Here is a 16,215-nt window from a genome sequence, read left to right as displayed (position 1 = left end):
AATTAATTAATTACTTTTATTTATTTAATTAATTTATACCCTGCCTTTCTCTCCACTAGGGGACCAAGGCGGCTTACATCCTTCTCCTCCATTTTATCCTCACAACAACCCTGTGAGGTTGGTTAGGCTGAGAGTGTGTGACTGGCCAAAGGTCACCAAGAGAGCCAGAGTGGTGTAGTGGTTAAGAGAGGTGGTTTGGAGTGGTGGATTCTGATCTGGAGAACTGGGTTTGATTGCCTACCCCTCTGCATGAGCGGCAGAGGCTAATCTGGTGAACCGTGTTGGTTTCCCCACTCCTCCACATGAAGCCAGCTGGGTGGCCTTGGTTATGTATGTGCACACCAGCATGGAGGAGGAGGAGTTGGTTTTTAAATGCCGATTTTCTCTACCTTTTAAGGAGAATCAAACCAGCTTACAATCTCCTTCCTTTCCTCTCCCCACAACAGACACCTTGTGAGGTAGGTGGGGCTGAAAGAGTTTGGAGAGAGCTGTGACTAGCCTAAGGTCACCCAGCAGGCTTCATGTGTAGGAATGGAGAAACCAACCAGGTTCGCCAGATTAGCCTCCGCTGCTCATGGGGAGGAGTAGGGAATCAAACCCAATTCTCCAGATCAGACTCCACCGCTCCAGACCACTACACCACGCTGGCTCTCCTATGCCAACCAATGCAAGTGAAATTATCAAAGCTTCTCGGACCCCAGAGACAAATGTACTCTGCAGTGTCCATAGAGCATGCTCAAAGGTCCTCTGTCCCACTTTTTGTAGGTTTTATGCAGGCAGAGAGGGACATCCGGTGTGCCTGAAGGAAGAGATCTATGTAACTAAAAGGTTTATGCATACCAGGCCAGACTAGTGTTCAAAACGTCATGTGCAAACACAAAGCTCCTAAATCCCTTCTGCATGCTTTATTGCAGGGGTGTCAAACTTAAGGCCCAAGGGCCGAATCCGGCCCCTCGAGAGCTCCTATCCAGCCCGCAAGCCAGCCGAGGCGGACACCCACCCCCACTCTTGATCTGGGTTGGCAAGGCATGGCACGGCCCGACCAAGTGACATTTATGTCATATCTGGCCCTCGTAACAATTGAGTTTGACACCCCTGCTTTACTGTGTCCTAATCAAATATACCTGTTTGGTTTTTGCATATGCTTTTGAATTTTTTTTGTATATGCTTTGGAAATGTTTATAAAGCAAGTAAGTTCAACATGGGGTGCTTCTTTTTAAAATACATTTACTAACTAGAAGTCAAATAATAAATCAGGTACCCGTTGGTTTACATTGGCTAGTTTTTCCACTCAGAATCCCCCCCGCCAAAAAAAACCCCCACATGCCTGCCTGCAAGACTCACGGGATCTTATTTGCTGAGAAATCACGAGCCAAATTAAAGGTATCACCTTTTGGATGAAGGGAATAATATATGTGTGTGTGTGTGTGTGTGTGTGTGTGTGTGTGTGTATGTATGTATACACACACACACATATAGGTTTATTGGCAAGCGGCAGGCAGCAAGCCGAACCGCTCTTCTGTCTTTCTCTTACCTTATTTGCATGCCTGGATTTCACAGGCTATGATGACTTCACACATAGGAACACTCCAAACTATTTATATTATGATATATGTGTGTGACAGGGAGCTTTTAGGCACAGGACTGAGCTATTTTTAGGCCGGCGTATAATTTTTCACATGTATCAGGAAACAGAATGTTACTGGGGGGGAAAAGATTGATGCATACAGTCATAGCCACAGTTGATAACCAAAGGGAAGAACAGGAAGATACAATTGTGTGCATCTTGTAAAGAGCAGGTAAAGACCTTCGAAGATCAAAGGGAAAGATGTGATGCGGCTTTAATGCGTCCAACATATGGAGCAAAGGAAGGATGGGAGAAGGAGAATCACCTTCCCTTCCTCTCCCCATAACAGACACCCTGTGAGGTAGGTGGGGCTGAGAGATTTATGAGAGAACTATGAGTAATCCAAAGTCACCCAGCTGGTTTCATGTGTAGGAGTGGGGAAACCAACCCAGTTCACCCAGTTAGGGTCCACCACTCTTGTGGAGGAGTGGGGAATCAAACCGGGTTCTCCAGATCAGAGTCCACCACTCCAAACCACTACACCAGGGGTGGGGAACCTTTTGCCGGCCAAGGGCTATTTGCACATTTATGACATCATTCATACCAGGTGTAGATCTCCCAGTGGGGGGGTGGCTAGGGTTGCCAGGTCTCCAGCCACCACCTGGAGGTTGGCAACCCTGGGAGAGGCCACACAGAGAAGGCCTGCAGGGCACCCCTGCTCTCCCCTCCCAGGCGGGAGGGCAGCCAGCGGTGGGTCCGAGCAAACGAGGCGCTAGGGGGGCGCAGCCCACAGTCGATCGGCAAGGGAGGAAGGGGGGAAGGAAAACAGAGAAAGAGGAAAAGGAAGGGAGGGAGAAAAAGAGAGAAAGGGAGAAAGAAATGGAGAGAGGGGGAGAAAGAAAGAAAAGGACGGGGAGAAAGAAAGAAAAGGACGGAGGGAAAGAAAGAAAAGGACGGAGGGAGGCAAAGAAAGAGATAGAAAGAGAGGGAGAGAAAGGAGAAAGAGTGACAGAAAAAGAGAAAGAGATAAAAGCCTTCCCCCCCACACACACACTTGTGCACGCCCCAGTCTCCATGCCCTCCTCCCCCAGAGTCCACAAAAGCCCCCCCCCCCCGAAGTCTGACCGGCTCCCGCATGCATGCTCTGCCACCGGGAGCCACCGGCCTCTTCCCCCCCCCTCGCTGCTCAACAGCCGACAGGCAGCGAGAGGGGCTTACAATGTGCTGCGGCATTCCTACATGCTGCGGCTGTAGGGGGCAGCCTTGGGGGAAGCGTCCCTCCCCCTCCCCTCTCCTCTCGCCGACCAACAGCCGACAGTCGGCGAGAGGAGGTCCAAAGGGCGCTGCAGTACCCCTGTAAGCCGCAGCCCCAGGAATACCCTCGGGGAGCGCCGCCCTGTGCCCTTCCTCCGCGGCAGGGCCCCGGAGCTCCCGAGGGGGCCACAAAAAATGTCCTCGGGGCCCGCATACGGCCCCTGGGCCTGAGGTTCCCCATCCCTGCACTACACCATGGGTCCACTGCTCCTAACCACCACTCTGGCTCTCAAGAAGTGTGGTGTCAAGAAGTGTGGTTAGCCTCCTCTGCTCATGTGGAGGAGTGGGGAATCAAACCCGGTGCTCCAGATTAGAGTCCCCTGCTCCAAATCACCACTCTTAACCACTACACCATGCTAGCTCTAACATAAGAACATAAGAAAGGCCATGCTGGATCAGACCAAGGTCCATCAAGTCCAGTGGTCTGTTCACACAGTGGCCAACCAAGTGCCTCTAGGAAGCCCACAAACAAGACAGCTGCTGCAGCAGCATCCTGCTTGTGTTCCACAGCACCTACTATAATAGGTTACCAAGGCCTATAATAGGTTACCAAGTAATGGCCAAATCACTATTCTCTAAGACAGGACAGAGAATGGAAATCCCTCCTAACCATAACCACCACTGAAGCAGACAGACAAAAAGCTGAATTTGGAGTGGTGGAAAGGCCATCTGCTTGGCATGCAGAAGATCCCAGATTCAATCCCTGGCATTTCCAGTTAAAGGGACTAGGCAAGTAGGTGATGTGAAAGACCCCTGCCTGAGATCCTGGAGAGCCACTGCTGGTCAGAGTAGACAATACTGACTTTGATAGACCGAGGGTCTAATTCAGCTTCATGTATTCATCCAAGGAAACCTACCTTAAGGTCCTCCTGCTGCTGCCTGCCTGCCAAGATTCTCTTACCCTCCTTGTGGCACCAAATGCCGAGATCAGGCTAGTATATCTCCCAGCCTCAATAATTTCAGATTACGTTTTTTAATTAAAGGCACAGAGATTCTCTCACTTTACATGAGCACCCTGAGGATTCCCAAGCTGAATCTGGAGTGGTGGAAAGGGCCATCAAGTCACAGCCGATTTATGGGGAACCCATAGGGCTGGGGTGTCGAACATAAGGCCCGTGGGCAGGATCTGGCCCCTTGAGAGCTCTTATTTGGCCCATGAACCAGCCAAGACAGCCCCCTCCTTCAGTCCTGATCTGGGCTGGTGAGGCATGGCTCGGCCCCCACCAAGTGACATTTATATCATATCTGGCCCTCATAACAAATGAGTTCGACACCCCTGGTGAAGGGTTTTTGAGGCAAGAGATGGACAGAGGTGGTTTGCCATTGGCTGCCTCTGCTTAGCAACCTGGAACCTCCATGATGATCTCTCTACCTAAGCTTCCAAGATCTGACGAGATCAGGCTAGTATAACTCCCAGCCTCAATAGATTTCAGATTACATTTTTTTTAAGGCACAGAGATTCTCTCACTGTATATGAGCACCCTCCCTGAGGGTTACCAATGTTCAAGTAAAATGGGCTGGGACCAGAGTATTTTGCAAACAGAAAAGTTGGTTCAAGAGACTGAAGGACATTTCTGGATGTTTTTAATGGTAGAAAAGGGGCTAACACTTCTGCCTGGGATTTGGTTTCAAGAGAGCCAATGTGGTGTAGTGGTTAAGAGCAGTGGACTCTAATCTGGAGAACCGTGTTTGATTCCCCATTCCTCCACATGAGTAAAAAAGTAAAGGTAAAGGTCCCTTGTGTAAGCACTGTGCACGGGGTGACGTCACATCCCGACGTTTACTAGGCGGACCTTGGGTGGTTTGCCAGTTCCTTCCCCAGTCGTCTTCCCTTTACCCCCAAGCAAGCTGGGTACTCATTTTACCAACCTCGGAAGGATGGAAGGCTGAATCAACCTGGAGCCGACTACCTGAAACCAACTCCTGTCGGGATCGAACTCAGGTTGTGAGCAGAGCTTGGAGTGCAGTACTGCAGTTTACCCCTCTGCGCCACGGGGCTCCTACCTCCACATGAGTGGTGGACTCTAATCTGGTGAACTGGGTTGGTTTCCCCACTCCTACACACAAAGCCAGCTGGGTGACCTTTGGCTAGTCATACTCTCTCAGCCCCACCTACCTCACAGGGTGTCTGTTGTGGGGAGGGGAAGGGGATTGTAAGCCCGTTTGATTCTCCCTTAAGTGGGAGAGAAAGTCGGCATATAAAAACCAACTCTTCTCCTTCAAAGAAATGTGGGAACTGTGAGAGATCTCCCCAGCTTCCCAGTGTACCCTAGGGAGATAAAACGAGTAATGTGGATACACTGTACATCCGAAACATCCGCTTCTGTTCATGGAGAATGCTTTTTTGAAATATTGCAGAAGGCTTTCACGGTCAGAGTTCACTGGTTCTTGTAGGTTATCCGGGCTGTGTGACCGTGGTCTTGCTATTTTCTTTCCTGATGTTTTGCCAGCAGCTGTGGCAGGCATCTTCAGAGGAGTAACACTGACTTCAGTGTTACTCCTCTGAAGATGCCGGCCACAGCTGCTGGCGAAACGTCAGGAAAGAAAATACCAAGACCACGGTCACACAGCCCGGATAACCTACAAGAACCAATGCTTTTTTGGTTTGGTTTTGTGGAGAAGGAATTCAGCCTCAGGATTCGCTCAGGGGCAGGAGAGGGCGCTGTCGCCTTCTTCCTGAGGTTAGATTTCCTCTCGCATTTACCAGCCTAGAGACATGGAGGAATCCCCGAGAATACCAGCTCCTTTCTTCGATTTTTAGGGTCTGGTTCCTCCACGTTCTCGCTCATTCACACGTACTCTTACCCGCGAGGAATAGAAGCGCCGGAGCTACCTGCCAGACAGATTCAAGATCAGACCGTCGATAGATCCTAGAAAGTTTGCACTAGGAGGAGAGCGGTGTGACTGTAGAGTCGGGGATGAGTTTGCTTCCCCACGTGTCCTGCTGCGGGTACTTGGAAGGGGATTGTTCCGAGGAGGGCGGGAAGAGGGTTGTAAAATACTGGGGGCTGCTGAACTTTTTTTTCTTGAGGGCTTGGAGCAAATCTCAGGACTAGGATGAAAAACGTAAAGCTCCCTCCTGTAAAAAGAGCGTGCATATTTATGGCTGTGAGAACAGAATGGAGAATTGGGGGGGGGGGGGATGGATGAAGTTGAAACGCGCCTGTGTTTGGTGGTCGTGGGTATGGCGTTTGGAGTCTGTTTCAGGCAAATGGGTTGAAGACGAGATTCGCGTCCGGTGGCACCTTTAAGACCAACGGAGGTTTCTAGGGTGCAAGCTTTCGAGAGTCAAAGCGCCCTTCGTCAGATACCTGACTAAAAACGGGGGCTAAAAACGGGGGGGAGACCTCAAATGGTGCTGATACTTACTGTGCTGATATCTATTGTTTCAGGAACTGGAGAGACAGGGGAACTGGCCTCCTGAATGAAAATGTGGAAGCTAAACGGGCCGCCAATCGGATTAACCATGTAGTGCCTTTTGAACTGCTTAGGGCGAGATTCCCCGAGGTTGCTGCTCTGACTTAATTCATGTAATCAGAAACTTGTCTTCCCCGCAACAGACACCCTGTGAGGTCGGTGGGGCTGAGAGAGCTCTAAGAGAGCTGTGACTAGCCCAGAGCTTCATGTGGAGGAGTGGGGAATCCAACCCGGTTCTCCAGATCAGAATCCACCACTCCAAAACACCGCTCCAAACCACTACACCACGCTGGCCCACTAGGGGGAAGTTGTGTCTCTCCCCCCCCCGTATTTCCCCCTGCTTTTTCCTACGAGTGTACAAGAAATGGCTCCATTCGCCTGCCTTGGTCAGGTCCCGATCCTGCAGATGCGTGTGAAGTGAATGGCAATCCCCTGCTCCCCATCCTGTCGTCCTCAGCAGTCGCCTAGACCGCCTGATGGATGGGCAGCTATCCCTGGCTGGGAAAACATGTCCTTGAATGAAGGGACAGGGGGAAATCTCAATTCCGAAAGGCCGGCTGTTCCAGGAAGGAGGGAGAAAAGAAGGTATAGCAAAACGAAAGGCGTTTTCTGCGCCAGGTGAATATGGAGAGCGGTTCTATTATAAGACGCGCGCCGAATTTGTGCTGGGTGGACTGTTGCAATTCCCAGCCAAAAAGCACCTTTTCAGAGATAAGGATGGGATAAACATGTGAGAATCGGAACTGTAGGGTACCTTGTAGGACTCAGTAGCACCTTAGAGACCAAAAAGATTTTGGGGGAAAGAAGGAGGAGGAGGAGAGTTGGTATATGCCGACTTTCTCTACCACTTAAGGAATCATAGAATCATAGAGTTGGAAGGGACCACCAGGGTTATCTAGTCCAACCCCCTGCACAATGCAGGAAACTCACAGATACCTCCCCCACATACCCCCAGTGACCCCTACTCCATGCCCAGAAGATGGCCAAGACGCCCTCCCTCTCATAATCTCCTTAAGGTCATAGAATCAAACCGGCTTACAAGCCCCTTCCCCTCCCCACAACAGACACCCTGTGAGGTAGGTGGGACTGAGAGAGCTGTGACTAGCTCAAGGTCACCCAGCTGGCTTCGTGTGAAGGAGTGGGGAAACCAACCCGGTTCATCAGATTCGCCTCTGCCGCTCATGTGGAGGAATGGGGAATCCCAGATCAGAGTCCACCTTTCTTAACCGCTAGGCCACGTTGGCTTTCCAGAATCAAAAATCCCTTTAGTCACAGATCAATGAAAATGCATAGTTATAGGTTGGCTCTGTCTGTGGGGGCTTTCTACTCAGGGTTGCCAACTGCAAACGGGTCCCTCTTGGAAAGCAATCCTAAGCAGGTCTTCTCAGAAGCAAACCCCATGTTACGCAATGGGGCTTCCCCCCGGGGAAGTATTTTTAGGATTGCAGCCTTAGTCTCATCAATGTCCTTTTGAGCTACAACCAACTATCAGGCGAGGTGCTTTAGCTGCCTACCATCAACAGTTTCCATTGCCCAGGTCTGCGCATCAAACCTCTACTTAAAACGACAGGGCCGGTCCCCTGGTTCCCCCCCCCCCGTCCTGCGACCTTCTGCATGGCAAGCAGATGCTCTATCACTGAGCCACTGCTCCTCCCCAACTCCCAAAGGATATGTAAGGGGATTCTAGAGGGGGGGGGCAGAGGGCGTTCCTTCTTTCCCTGGTCTTTGCTCCAAAGCAATCATCTTTAACAAAGACATTTGCAGGGCGTTCCTATGGAGCGTTACTCCAGTCTAAGCCCATTGAAACGAGTGGGGTGAGACGGGAGCAATTCTCCTTAGGCTTGCACTGTTGGAAACCGAGATGTTTTCTGGGCTCCAAACAACAATACGATCCCAGACAAGTTTCACCCCACCGGGAGGTTTTGGTGGGAGTCCTTAGGATCTGCGCAAGGCATAAGTTCCTTGTTTCGCGGGTCGCCATCAGGACCGCCTCTTGCCAGGTCAATTTCACCCCCGCCTCTGTTCTAAGAACTCCAAGCCCGTCTCTTTCGGATTCTCACGGCGGGTAACGCGTGCCTCTTCCAGACGAAACGGCGCGATCCTATGGCAACTTGCCCGGGAGTAAACCCTGCTGAACAAAGTGGAGCTTACTCCTAAATCGACTTGTCTAGGACTGCGCTGTGGTTCTCTGTCACCCAAGGGTCTAAGTCAGCAGCGCGCAGGAATGCTGCCGCGCAGCCCGATCCTATGCTTGCTGGCCCGGAAGCGAGTCCCACTGAGGTTAACAGCTTCCTGTCAGTGTGTTTAGGGCAGCAGCCTTAACTGGAGAGATTTGCAGCGCCGGTCGAACCAGCTCACTTTCTAAAATGCTCCCGAATGACCAGAAATATAGGTGCTCAAGCGTGCGGTCCTAAGTATAGTTAACCTTTCTAAACCCATTAATATCAATGGGATTAGAAGGGTGTTTACAGGACAACAGCTGAACATCAAGAAGACAAAAGTACTCAACTTTATTCAACTTTAAGGTTGACAATGAGGAAATTGAAATGGTTGAAGACTTTCTATTCTTCGGCTCCATCATCAACCAAAAGGGAGCCTGCAGCCAAGAAATCAGAAGGAGATTGAGACTGGGAAGGGCAGCCATGAAGGAGCTAGGAAAGATTCTGAAGTGTAAGGATGTGTCACTGGCCACCAAGATCAAGTTAATTCATGCCATCATATTCCCTATTACTATGTATGGGTGTGAAAGCTGTACATTGAAGAAAGCTGATAGGAAGAAAGCGGATTCCTTTGAAATGTGGTGTTGGAGGAGAGTGTTACGGATACCCTGGACGGCGCAAAAAACAAGATCAAATCAAGTCTGAACTGACCTTAGAAGCTAAAATGACTAAACTGAGGCTGTCGTATTTTGGTCGCGTTATGAGAAGATAGGAGTCACTGGAAAAGGCAGTCATGCTAGGAAACGTTGAGGGCAGCAGGAAGCGAGGAAGAGCCAACAAGAGATGGTTTGACTCCATCAAGGAAGCCGCGGCCCTCAGTTTGCAAGACCTGAGCCAGGCTGTCAAAGATAGGACGTTTTGGAAGACATTGATTCATAGGGTCGCCATGCGTCGGAAGCGACTTGACGGCACTACAGAGAAGGGTGTCACTCTAGGTAGCATTGTATCGGAAATCACATTGGGTGGGGGGCTAGTTGCCCTCGCTGAGCAGCCCGAGGGAACGAATTCGATTTTGGGACAGCTTCGAATTGTGAATCAGCTTCTGCCTCTGCCAATCCGGAGTGACTCCTGACCTTTGGCGCTTTTAGGAACAGACAGGGGCACAAGGGCCCAGATTACTCCGCCGTGAAATTACCAAATCACCGGACTAGAGCTCCCTCCGACGCCGGATTGTATCCCAATTTGGGAAAACCCGGGCCGAGGCTTTCCTGTGAGTCCCGTGGGACTTAGTCCCGAGGAAATCCGCAGGGAGGGCGGCGGCCTGCGGCTGAGCGCCGCCGCCCGCTTACTCTAGAGTAGCCCTATTCATGCTGCCAAACTGGCGTGAGTGTGCGTGACTAACCTTGCGGCGTGGGCTAATCCTTCATCTTCTCTGCATCGGGAAGGAAGGCCATGACCTTGAATGGCGTGGGGCGAGAGACTCATTTCCAAGTGTGTCTGTGGGTTTGTCTGTAGCCCCCACCCCCTCCAAAAAGTCTGTCTGTCTTTCTTTTTTTTAGATCCTTTAAAGAATATTCTTGTACCGACCAGATCTATTCCGGATACGAAATCCACTTCTCCCAGTGAGCCTCACTGCCTTCCTCTTAAACGTTGGGGAAACTTTGTTTACTGGCCGTCGTTACCTAGTAAAAACTGGCCCTTAGCTCTGGGTTTAGGATGGGGACTAGTTTTACTAAACACCTGGAGACACACAAAACAGTCCTCTCCTTTTAATAGAGGCTTAATGGGTGGAAATGGGCAGGTGAAAGGGAGGGGGCATAGCCCAGTGGTAGAGCATCTGCTTGGCATGCAGAAGGTCCCAGGTTCAATCCCTGGCATCTCCAGTTAAAGGGACCAGGCAAATAGGTGATGTGAAAGACCTCTACCTGAGACCCTGGAGAGCCGCTGCCGGTCTGAGTAGACAATCCTGACTTGGATCGACCAAGGGTCTGCTGAGGGCAGGCGGACCTCCTTGGCATATGCTAAAGGCCGCCGTTAAACACACTTACTCGGAAGTAGGTTCTGCCCGGTTGGAACCAGAAAGCTAACACGTGAAGCTGCCTTCTACTGAATCAGACCCTTGGTCCATCAAAGTCAGGATTGTCTACTCAGACCGGCAGCGGCTCTCCGGCTTTTTCAGATCACCGCTTTCCAAATAACATCTTGGCCACCAGCGCGTATCTGAAGAGGGGATCGGGTCGGTTCGCCTTGCCCTTCGCGCCGGCTTTGCCAAGCCCCTTCTGGGCACGCTTATCTGGAAAGCGGACCCCGTTGAAATCAGGTGGGCTTTCGCGAGGATCCGTCGAGGATCCACCGCCACGGGGGCCAAGACAGCTCCGCGAGAACCGCTAGGACAGGCTTGCCTTCATCCCACCTGCGACCCGATCCTACAGTGCGCCTTGACGCGGAAGAAACCCCCGTCGAAGTTGCTGGGGTCTTACTTCCACACCGGTTTTGCAAATGGCTGCTGGCTGGATGACCTAAAAACCTTCGGCTGCAATCCTAACGGCACTTTCTTGGGAGTAAGCCCCATTGAATAACATTGGGCTTACTTCTGAGTAGACCAGTTAAGGCTTGCTCCCTTGGCGGCCTAAGAACCTGAGGGCTCTAACTGCCGATTCTTTATCGAGCCACCCCATAATGCCCAAGTAACATTAGTCGGGATTGCATTTTGTGCTTGAGGATTGCATTTTCTGCTATTATTCAGGCAGGGACTCTGATTGCTTGTGGCATAAATCGCAGAATTTTTGGGGGGCGGGGGGAGAGAAACCATCCATAACTGCCTGGTTCCACATTTTTGTAGGGCTGCGCCCGATCCTGTGCATTTTCTCTGTGTGTGTAAAGTGCCGTCAAGTCGCAACCGACTTATGGCGACCCCTTTTGGGGTTTTCATGGCAGGAGACTAACAGAGGTGGTTTGCCAGTGCCTTCCTCTGCACAGCAACCCTGGTCTTCCTTGGTGGTCTCCCATCCAAATACTGACCAGGGCCGACCCTGCTTAGCTTCTGAGATCTAATGAGATCAGGCTAGCCTGTGCATTTTACTCAGCAGTAAACCCCATTAATCTAGATAGAACTTGCTTGCAGGCAGCGTGTTTAGGGGTACGGTTACACACAGCATAGGCGTCGATCCTGTGAACGCTTCTCCCTTTGAGTAAGCTCCATTGGACTTAAGGGGACTTCTTTCCAAGTTGATGTGTCTGAGCTCACCCAGCCTGAGTCTCCCGAAAGCTGCCAGCTGCATTGCTGTGGCCAAAGGAAAACGGAAAAACCAAACACGAAAGGAAAAGAGAGGTCCCAATTCAGAAACAAGAAAGAAGGAAACTACAAAGTTAAGACCTCTTACAAAATATAAATAAATAAATAACCACGCACAAATATAATAAGGACATATATTCATGCCTGGAGGTTAAAAACACTGGAGATTTTAAAGCAGAGGCTAGATGTCCATCTGTCAGCAATGCTGATTCTATGAACTTAGGCAGTTCATGAGAGGGAGGGCATCTTGGCCATCTTCTGGGCACTGGGTGTGTGTGGGGGAGGTAGTTGTGAATTTCCTGCATTGTGCAGGGGGTTGGACTAGATGACCCTGGTGGTCCCTTCCAACTCTAGGATTCTAGGATTCTATTCTATGATTCTATGATTCATGCAACAAACAGAAATATCCAAAAAGCATGTACCAAATAACATATGTCCCAACAACACTTCAAAATGTAATGCATGGCTAAATAATGACTGTGGATTTTTGTGCTTGTCACATGAATATATGCACTTATTATATTTATGTGTGCTTATTTATTTAGATTTTGTTAAGAGGTCTTAGCTGGGGGGTTCCTTCTTTCTTATCCAGGAAAACTGAGACATGATTGATTCTTTGGTGCACCCAACAGGACAGCCAGTAACCATTGTGTAGAGTAGTGGTTAAGAGCGGTGGACTCTAATCTGGATAACTGGGTTCGATTCCCCACTCCTTCACATGAAGCCTGCTGGGTGACCTTGAGCTATTCACAGTTTTCTCAGAACTCTCTCAGCCCAACCTACCTCACAAGGTGTTTGTTTTGAGGAGGGGAAGGGAAGGTGATTGAGACACCTTAAAGGTAGAATAAAGTGGACATTAAAACCAACTCTTCTTCTAAAAAATCCCTCACACTGTATAGGATAGCTCTGGAATCCTCTGAGGCACATGGCTCTCCCTGCCCTGGTTTTTGAAAGAAGGCCTTAGCAAGACACCCAAGTGCTTTTGAAGAAAATAAAGTCATTTATTGTCAAAGCATCCAACATACCCAGATAAACTATAAAGTTTAATAAATCTGTTTTTTTTTCAAGAAAAGAAAGAAAAGAAACACATAACTATTCAGACTTCATTTCACTGGCACAAAATTACACTTTTGTATTAAAAGGAAATTCGTATTTACAGAACCGATGACATTCCGCACCGAAGTTCATCATCGTCTTTTCATGAGGAACATGCACTTTCCTCCTTGGAAACGTAACATGGATTCAAGTCTTTATGGATTTTTATTATTATTATTTTTGCAGAGAGAGAGAGAGAGAGAAAGAAAAGAAACTATCAAGTAATGCAGAAAAGCAACGCATCCTCCTTCAGTAGTGTTTTTTTTAAAATTTTGCTTTATATCTAAAATAAATTTTTTTACCCTTACATATAGTCATTATTACAGCTAAACCATAAGTGCTTAATAATTTAAGTAGAAACGTTATGACAAATGCATCAATATGTTGCAATATATGACATTTTAAAAATGTACTTTTTCAAAGTTATTTTACTTTTTTCGGAAAGTGAAAATGCGTGCATTGGAAACAAAAGGAGGGGGAAAATAAACCCACCCACCACCTATAAATTTCTTTTGCAAGGTAAACCTGTCCATGGGCATAAGATTTTTGTCAACAGTTGGGGGGTACTTTGTTTTATTTGTAGTTAAGATTGCCAAGAGGCTGGAGGGGAAAATACCCCTTGCCCTTTAATGGAGAGTTAGTAGGAAGTTATTTTCCAACTGATGTTACTTCATGAGAAGATAACCATGTCATGGAAAGCTTCGACTGCCCATTTCCACACATTAAGCCTCTATTAAAGGGACAGGGCATTTTTCTCCAGCACTGTTGGCAACCCTAATTGCCCAAAGTGTCCAAGCTGGTTTTCAAGGGCTTCCATGTACAGAAGGGGCTGTGGCTCAGTGGTAGAGCATCTGCTTGGCATGCAGAAGGTCCCAGGTTCAATCCCCGGCATCTCCAGTTAAAGGGAACAGGCAAGTAGGTGATGTGAAAGACCTCAGCCTGAGACCCTGGAGAGCCTCTGCCGGTCTGAGTAGATAATACTGACTTTGATGGACCAAGGGTCTGATTCAGTATAGGGCAGCTTCATGTATTCATGTGTTCAATCCTAGTGGGATAGATAGATCTTCGAGGTGTGTTTACTTTGAATTTCCACTCACTTGGCACTTAGCTCCCAAGTAAGCCTGCATAAGACTTCAGCCTTAAACTCATAAGGAGTTCCAGTGAAGATAAAATTGTAGCCTCCATGGTTGTTCATAGAACCACAGAAAGCAAAAAGCAACTCGTGACCTGATGATGCTTTGGCTGTTATCGGCTACAGGAATGACCAATGGGATTACTCACGAGCAATTATTTATGGAGCAGCACCCTTGGAGGGGCGGGGAGATGGAAAACACTTTTGATGTTACTCTGGACTCGTGATCCTTTTCCTTTTGTCTAAAACCTTTTCTCGGTTCTTATTGTAGTAAACATCAATTCCATTCGACCAGTATCAGCAAGTTATTCTTTCTTATTTAAAGATGATAGGTTTTTAGACTATGGATGAACAGCCTCCTTCAGCTGTATCAAAAGCCAAAATATAATTTAGGAGCATCTCCATTCTGTTGGAAACCTCATGACAAAATTCACACCTATGAGGTCACACAGGGTCACACCTAGGGGGGCCCTTTCTATGACTGCAGTTCTGCTGTTAACTGGTGAGCTAACCTCAACTCCACTAAGGTCCTCCATGAATGAATTTCTCCTGGGCATTTTGTGAGGATTAAGAGCAGAGTCACATGTGGCTTTATATAGGACAATGGTCCTCCTCACACCGCTTGGTCTGAACCACCCTACTTACAGTCAGATCCTATGCACTTAAACCCAGAACTTCCACCCAGTTCAGAATTGCTGCCAGCCAAGAGTACATAGGATTACAACTATGTATTCCGACCCTACAGGCAAGGTATTCTTAAGCCGTATCCAACACCAACTTCACTGAGGTCTTTGGCTACTCCAGAGAAAGTAGTTAGCGGCCTCTGGTTAACTCACCAAAGTAATCTTTCTGGAACCTTTCTAAAGCTTTACTGAACCCCAACGGAAGCTGCATGTGGATTTTCACAGAAAATCGTTCAGCTGAATTTAATCAAGCTATGCCTGGAATAAGTGGCTTATTTATTTATTCAATTTCTAGCCCACCCTCCCCAGTCGAAACCAGGCTCAGGGCATGGTTGTGGAGTCTTTTGAAGCCACCTGAAGCTACCTGCTAAAGTTGAGGTGACTGCAGAATGGCTTCCAGTCAAGGACCCTAATCTAGCATTTTGTTAAAGCACTGCTGGAATCTAGAAGACTGCTCCAGAATTATTCTCTCTGGTGAATGGGGTTGGTGTCCCCACTCCTCCACATGAAGCCAGCTGGGTGACCTTGGGCTAGTCACAGCTCTCTCTGAACTCTCTCAGCCCTACCTACCTCACAAGGTCTCTGTTGCGGGGAGAGGAAGGGAAGGAGATTGTAAGCTGGTTTGACCCTCTTTAAAAAGGTAGAGAAAGTTGGCATATAAAAACCAACTCTTCTTCTACAAATTTAAAGCAGTTTGAAACCAGTCCAAGCACCAAAGCTTCCCTTTTAAGAACTTTGGGCGGTTGTACCAGACTGCCGGACCTTGGCCTGATCCAGCATGGCCTTTTGTATGTTTGTATGTACCTTTGGTCAAAGTGCTAAACCTAGGGTTGCCAGGTCCCTCTTCGCCACTGGCAGGAGGTTTTTGGAGAGGAGCCTGAGGAAAGCAGGTTTTGGAGAGGGGAGGGACTTCAACGCCATAGAGACCAATTGCCAAAGGGGTCATTTCTTTCCAGTGAACCCATCGCTATCAGCTGGAGATCAGTTGTAATGGCAGGAGAGTACCAGCTAGTACCTGGAGGTTGGCAACCCTATGCTAAGCCACTCTTCCTCAGAGAGCCCTCCGGCCTTGGTCGGAACCACAACTCCCAGAATTCTAACACGGGGAGAAGGAAATAGGGTTGCCAGATCCCTCTTCGCCACCGCCGGGAGGTTTTTGGGGCGGAGCCTGAGGTGGGCGGGGTTTGGGGCGGGACTTCAATGCCAGAGAGCCCAATTGCCAAAGCGGCCATTTTTCTCCAGGGGAACTGATCTCTATCTCTCACATTCTAGCTGTATCTGAAGAAGTGAGCTGTGGCTCACGCTAGCTCCTACCCTACCAGAAAACATTTTTGTTCGTCTTTAAGGTGCTACTGGACCCTTGCCCTTTTCTACTACTGCAGACAGACTAACAGGGCTACCCACTGAGAATGATCTCTATGGGCTGGAGAGCAGTTGCAATAGCAGGAGATCTCCAGCTAGGACCTGGAGGCTGGCAACCCTAGAAGGAAAGCCCGTCAAGGTGAACCCGCATTTGGGGTGGGGGAGAGGGAATCCCAGGCCGCGGGGCGGGG

Source organism: Euleptes europaea, chromosome 9, assembly GCF_029931775.1.
Source record: "Euleptes europaea isolate rEulEur1 chromosome 9, rEulEur1.hap1, whole genome shotgun sequence".
Classification (NCBI taxonomy): Eukaryota; Metazoa; Chordata; class Lepidosauria; order Squamata; family Sphaerodactylidae; genus Euleptes; species Euleptes europaea.
Note: the sequence above shows the minus strand (reverse complement) of the source record.